Raw genomic sequence first — 7204 nt, forward strand, 5'->3', positions numbered from 1 at the left:
TTCACTGGCTATAACCGACCCGAGCAGACGGTAATAACTTTGGAATAACATTTTTTGATATTTGAAAATACTAGGCCAATAACATGTTATGTTATTTATAACAAGTTTTGTTATTCGCCGTTATGATTTTTTTGTTATTGGAATGTTATTGTAATAACAGACTTATAACATTTTTAGTTATTCTTCGAACAAATCTTTGTTATTAATTTTTGTTATTTTAACAACTAATCCGATCATCCCAATAACATTTGGAGTTATTCTTCCATAACAAAAAATGTTATTCCCAAGTTGTGTTTGCTTTCAATCAATATCAGACCAATAACAAATTTTGTTATGATAACATAAACTGTTATTCAACTCTTATGCAAAAATGAATTTTTCAAGAAGAATCCATAACACTTTTTGTTATTTTAACAGAATTTATTATTGAAATGGCATGAATTTTGTTATTACCGTCTGCCCGGGGAGATTTTTCTTAGATACATCCCATCCACAAGCAACCCGGTGCTTCCATCTAGAAAAGATTTGTTTCATCAAAATCAAGAAAAAAAAAATACTTAACCAGGATGTCTTACAGCAGCTCTCTGCGCACGTTCTGCTACTTCGTTCTGAAAGAAAATAGAAGTAGATTTTTTGAATTTTGAGAAAACTTAAAAAAGCTAAGTTTAAGATATTACCTCAGCCATCTCGACAGCCGGAACGGCAGCCCCAAGTACGGCCAGGAACGCCGCCACCAAGCAAAACAGTAGAATTGAAGCGTTCATGATTTTTGTTTTGAAGTCGTATTGGTCAAACAACCGTTCAAACTATACCCAACTGCGGTATTGGCGCTGTTTTTATACTGCTTTTTAATCAGTGTAAATTTGATTTGGAATAAAACAAATCTGTTCTGCTAAACGAATCAAATTGATTAAGAAACGCCTTTCAAGATTAGATTTACTTGACAGAAATTCATGACTAACAAATTTGGAGCAATAATCTTAAAATATGTTAGCATAGAACCCGAGCAGACGGAAATAACGTGGGAATGACATTTTTTGATATTTGAAAATACTAGGCCAATAACATTTTATGTTATTTATAACAAAATTTGTTGTTCGACGTTATGATTTTTTTGTTATTGGATTGTTATTGTAATAATAGACTAATAACATTTTCAGTTACTCTTCGAACAAATCTTTGTTATTATTTTTTGTTATTTTAACAACTAATCCGATCATCCTAATAACAGTTGTAGGTATTCTTCCATAACAAATAATGTTATTCCAAAGTTGTTTTGGCTGTCAACCAATATCAGACCAATAACAAATTTTGTTATGATAACATAAACTGTTATTAAACCCTTATGCAAAAATGGATTTTTCAAGAAGATTTCATAACACTTTTTGTTATTTTAACAAAATTTGTTATTTAAATAGCATGAATTTTGTTATTACCATCTGCCCGGGAAGCGATTTTGACATATTTTGTTTTAATTTTCGCACATGTTCTTGAAAAGATATTTTTTTACTGCTTTTGAGTTTTATCAAAACATTCCGCCACCCTGCTGTGTAGTGTACAGCTCGTCCACGACCACTCAGAAAAGGGGAGCCCACCAACAAAACCAACAACAACAACAACACCACCAACGGCAACATCACGTGGAAAGAAATATGCTTTTCTCCTGTTCCGAATTATGTTTATCGCATGTTTGCCAAGAATATCGTTTCCCATAACTCATGGCGCCCGGGCCTTTTTCCTTTTTTTTTCTCCCCTTCCTGAATTGAAGAGCCACGGCTTCTGCTGGCAGCACACTTCAACCCCAAGAAGATGGCATATGTTGGTGGGGGGATGAGGGACAAACGTGTATGTTCCACCGAGATTCTCTCCTCCCCACCAAATGCATGAGGCTTTCAAGGGAAGGAAAAAAGCAAGGCAGCAAAATTGAGCGTATTTCATATAGATTGTTATAAATAATATTATCAGAATCTTGCATTAAATAAAAGCAAATTCACGCTGTGTGCGAAATTGATCAGGCATCCCCGCAGTTTGAACTATGATACATCATGTTGTCGTCATCGTCGTCGTCGTCGTGGTGCTCTTTGGAGTGTTCTGGCCTCCAGGCGGTTGGCCTGGTTCTTGAGGCGTAACGTGGTGGTTTGGGATATTGTGGGCACCGAAAACGGAGCAAGTCCTCACGGGAACTGCATACGGGGGCACAGATGCATGGCACAGATCAAATGTTCTGAAAGCGAGAAAATTTCAAAAATGTCTCTTTGATATTAGGCCAAAGGTTATAGTTATAAATCGTTGATAACGGACGATGACTCATTTTAAGAAACTTTCAAAAATCGACATATCAATATCATATAACATTTCCAATACTTCCACTGAGAATATATATATTTTTTTATATTGTAGCACTGTGATTCTCAACCTTTTTCGTTCCATTCCAGCAGAATCTATCAGAGGTAAGTTTTTTTCAAACATCCACAATTTTTTTTCTTTTAAAACTTTCAAAACCAGAAATATTGTTTTAATTTTGCAAGATCTCACAATTTTTTTTTAACATATCTATTATTTTTCCTGCTCCGGTTTGAACGAAACCAAATATTCCCGCCCAAATTCAGTTAACTCACATTTTTTTAATAGTCTCTTTCATAATATTAACTAACTGTTCTTGATAAAATAAATAAAAATATTTCAAGGAAATTATTCCAACATATTTTTGAAGGTTCATATTTGAAAGAATGTGAAAAGTCATAGAAATAAATATAACTATCATCTTGAATTATAATGTAGACAATATGAGTGAATTATAATTGAATTATAATGTAGAAATCATGAGTGTTTCAAAATTGTTCAATAAGGATTAAGTTTTTTTTTTAAATTACGAGTTAATGGCAACAATTATATTGATTTATATATTTCGCAATTATACTAGATTTCCTTCTATCGGATGGGGAAGTAAAACGTTTGTCCATTTGCGTAAAAGAGGTTTTGGGTGACTCACCACATATGACCTTCGGACGCCTAGAAATGAGCAGCAACTTGCAATAGAGACCACAAAAGACCAATCGCTATGAAAAAAATACAAAAATTTACACAAAATACCGTATTTTTCGAAGGTACTCAAATTTTCTTAAATTGCAATATGGTTATCTAATAAAGCAAAATTTTTCCTCTCCTTTTTAAATGTTTAAGAGTTTATTAAATACTCAAATTTTCACAAAATATCGTATCTGGTTGCAAATAAAAAGTAACTTGGAAATATCAAATTCCTGGAATCAAATAAATACACACAGTATTCTCGAATGTATGTTTGAAAAAAAAAAATGCTAAAACTGAATGGAAGAAAAAAATCAACTCATGCTCTACAAATTCTCAAATTCTATTACTACATGTTTTTTTTCTGTACAGATATTTTTCCCAAAATCATTTGAATTTGAAACTTTGAATATTTTTGAAAAACACGGCATTTTGTAAAAATTTAAGTATTTTACAAACAAAACCAAAATAAAAGTCAATGGAATGAAATAAATGCACACAGTACTCTTTAATGTGCATCTGAAAAAAAAAAACCGCAAACTGGATGGAAGGAAAAATTTAACTCATGAGCAGTTCTCTCAGATTTCAGTCATTCGATTTTTTTTGTATTTTGCCCAAAGAAACCATTTTGCATCATTAGTTTGTCCATACAAATTTGGCAGCTGTCCATAAACAAACGATGCACGAAAATTCAAAAATCTGATTTTCTGATCGTTTTGGTGTCTTCGGCAAAGTTGTAGGTATGGATACGGACTACACTGGAAAAAAATGATACACGGTACAATTTTTTTTAGTGATTTTTTATTTAACTTTTTGTCACTGAAACTTGATTTGCAAAAAAACACTATTTTTTATGTTTAGAATGTTTTAGAGAACATCAAATGTCAACTTTTCAAAAATTTCCAGGTTGTGCAAAAAATCTTTGACCGAGTTATGAATTTTATAATCAATACTGATTTTTTCAAAAAATCGGAATATCGGTCGCAAAAATTTTTCAACTTCATTTTTCGATGTAAAATCATATTTGCAATCAAAAAGTACTTAAGTGAAATTTTGATAAAATGCACCGTTTGGAAGTTCAAGCCATTTTTAGGTAACTTTTTTGAAAAAGTCGCAGTTTTTCATTTTTAAACCAATGCACATGTTTGCCCAATTTTTTTCTCTATTCTATTCTCTATATTTTGCGATTTTGAACTTTATTGAAACGACCCTTAGTTGCTAGGATGCAAGTGTTTAAAAACAGGAAAATTGATGTTTTCCAAGTCTCATCCAAACACATCAAAAAATGAAGTAGAAAAATTTTTGCGACCAATATTCCGATTTGAAAAAAAATAGTAGTGATTAAAAAATTCATAACTCGGTAAATTTTTTTTGCACAGCCTGAAAATTTCTGAAAAGCTGGCAAAAAATAGTGTTTTTTTTTGCAAATTAAGTTTTAGTGACAAAAAGTTAAATAAATAATCACGATTTTTTTTTACCGTGTATCATTTTTTTCAGTGCAGTCCGTATCCATACCTACTACTTTGCCCAAGACACCAAATCGATCAAAAAATTCCTTCAAAAGATACAGATTTTTGAATTTTCGTGCATCATTTTTGTATGGACAGCTGCCAAATTTGTATGGAAAATTATATGGTCAAACTAATGATGCAAAATGGCTTCTTTGGACATACCGAAGGCACCATAAAAGTTTCAGTCGGATTAAAATTACAAAAATTACAAAATTCTAAAAAATATCGATTTTGTAGAGAATTGCTCTCATGCTCTACAAAGTCTCAGGTTTTTACATGTTTTTTTCAGTACAGCTGTTTTACTCCAAAAACTCTAAAACAGAGAAAATGCATGCAAAATTTCGAATCGTTTAATACCCATATAGCAAATTATTAAACTTAGTATTTTCGAAAAACACGGCTTTTTGTGAAAATTTAAGAATTTTACAAAAAAATGATTTAAAATCACCAAGAGGTGAAATAGAGCCTATCCTACACACAAAAAAATATTTCCGAATGTTACATCATTTATGATGTAACATTTTTGCACGTCATCAAACATTTAAATTTAAATGCAATTTGATGTAAATTTGCAACAAATTATACGTAAAAACACGAGTTTAGGTGTGATTCAATCGTTTACGCCGAATCTCAAGTTTACATCAACTGAGTTTACATTAAATTCATTTTTTCCGTGTCGAGTAAATTCACATTTTTTTCTGTGTAAAACAATGATGAAAATCCAACAAAAATATTGGTGCAATTAATTTTTCAGAAACATTAATTTAAATAATAAAAAAAACGTATTCGATTCAAATTACTATAAATGTCGTACACACAAAAAAATATTTCCGAATGTTACATCATTTATAATGTAACATTTTTGCACCTCATCAAACATTTAAATTTAAATGCAATTTGATGTAAATTTGCAACAAATTATACGTAAAAACACGATTTTACGTGTGATTCAATCGTTTACGCCGAATCTCAAGTTTACATCAACTGAGTTTACATTAAATTCATTTTTTCCGTGTCGAGTAAATTCACATTTTTTTTCTGTGTATATCGTCGACTTGATGACTTGTGAATTTGATGTTCAGTATATGATTCTGTATGAAACCAAAAATTTAATGGGAAAAAAGGGTAAAAATTAGAAGTGAAACACTAATATGGCTATATCTCTGGAATAAATTTTGGAAAGCTTCAAATTTTGGGCACAAGCAGTTATATGGCGCATTTTTTCGATTGGCTTTTTGTTTAAAATTTAAAAAAAAAATCCAGTCGTCCGAATAAATACAATTTTTTTTTTTTTTTTTTTTTTTTGAATTAAATATACTTTATTGAATCTTTCTTATAATAATTACATTTGGTTTACATAATAAGTGGTCAGCTGTGGCTCTTCAGCTTTAGTTTGCTTTTCGTGATTTAAACACTGTTCATTTTCTTAACTTTAAAAGTATATGATTTATCATTTTTGTAACACTAGGTACAATGAGGAAAAAAATTTAAGAAAACATAACCTAACCTAAAACTAACTTAATCTTACCATAAACTAAACCAATCCTTGAATCAAGGGGTATTCAGATATAGCACATTTTTCCCTGAATTTCAAACATTTTTCTTGAATCTTCTGATCCAACATTTTAACTTCTGCTAATTCATGAACCTCACTTGATCTTGTCCAGCCAGGAACATTCAAAACCATTTTGAGTACCTTGTTTTGGACACGCTGGAGCTTCAATTTATGAGTTCTAGCGCAACACTCCCAAACAGGTACTGCATACTCAATAACGGGGTAAATTATTTGTTTGTAAACTGCTAGCTTATTTTTCAAAGATAGCTTTGATTTTCTGTTAATTAAAGGATACAAACACCTGATGAGAATGCTGCACTTGTTCAATATTTTATCTACATGCTGCCGAAACAATAGTTTCGAGTCAAGTATGAGACCTAAATAGACAACTTCCTTTGACCAGGGTATCGAAACATCATTCATTTTAATCAAAACATCATCCTTTGGGACAAATCTGGCCGATTTGGAAAGTGGAAAAATGATGGTTTGAGTTTTGGCTGCGTTTATGCGAATTTTCCAGTCGCCAAAGTATTCAGAAAGAACGTCAAGACCCTTCTGAAGACGGCCAACTAAATATCTGGTTATTTTACCCTTATAAATAACGGCAGTGTCATCAGCAAAAAGTGACAACACACCATTACCAGGAAGAGTAGGCAAATCAGATGTAAAAATATTGTACAGAAGTGGGCCAAGAATACTTCCTTGGGAACCCCAGCATCAATGTTGAATAATCCAGAAGCAATCCCATTCAGAAAAACCCTGAACGATCTCTCCGAAAGATAGTGCTGGATAATTTTGATAAGATACATTGGAAAACCGTATAAATACAGTTTATGTATCAAACCATCATGCCAAACATTGTCAAAAGCCTTCTCAACATCCAACAAAGCCATAGCAGTTGATTTAGACTCAAGCTTGTTCTGCTTGATGATTTTGGTTACTCTCGTAAGCTGATGAGCAGTATTATGTCCCTTTCGGAAGCCAAACTGCTCGCTCAAAATTATATTATTATCGTTGGTAAAATCCAAAAGCCTTGAATAGATGACCTTCTCAAAGAGTTTGGACAGACTACTCAAAAGACTAATGGGGCGATAACTTGTTGGCGATGTTG

General features: G+C 31.9%; 1 long non-coding RNA gene across 1 annotated transcript; it reads right to left on the minus strand.

Moving 5' to 3' along the window:
• Positions 1-447: 447 nt before the first annotated feature.
• On the minus strand, positions 448-799 carry LOC119770328. The gene is made up of 3 exons (XR_005278781.1): positions 678-799; positions 576-608; positions 448-514 (listed from the first exon to the last, which is right to left on the minus strand). It is a non-coding gene; the product is annotated as an uncharacterized LOC119770328 (long non-coding RNA).
• Positions 800-7204: the final 6405 nt, after the last annotated feature.

This window comes from Culex quinquefasciatus, chromosome 3, assembly GCF_015732765.1.
Source record: "Culex quinquefasciatus strain JHB chromosome 3, VPISU_Cqui_1.0_pri_paternal, whole genome shotgun sequence".
Taxonomy (NCBI): domain Eukaryota; kingdom Metazoa; phylum Arthropoda; class Insecta; order Diptera; family Culicidae; genus Culex; species Culex quinquefasciatus.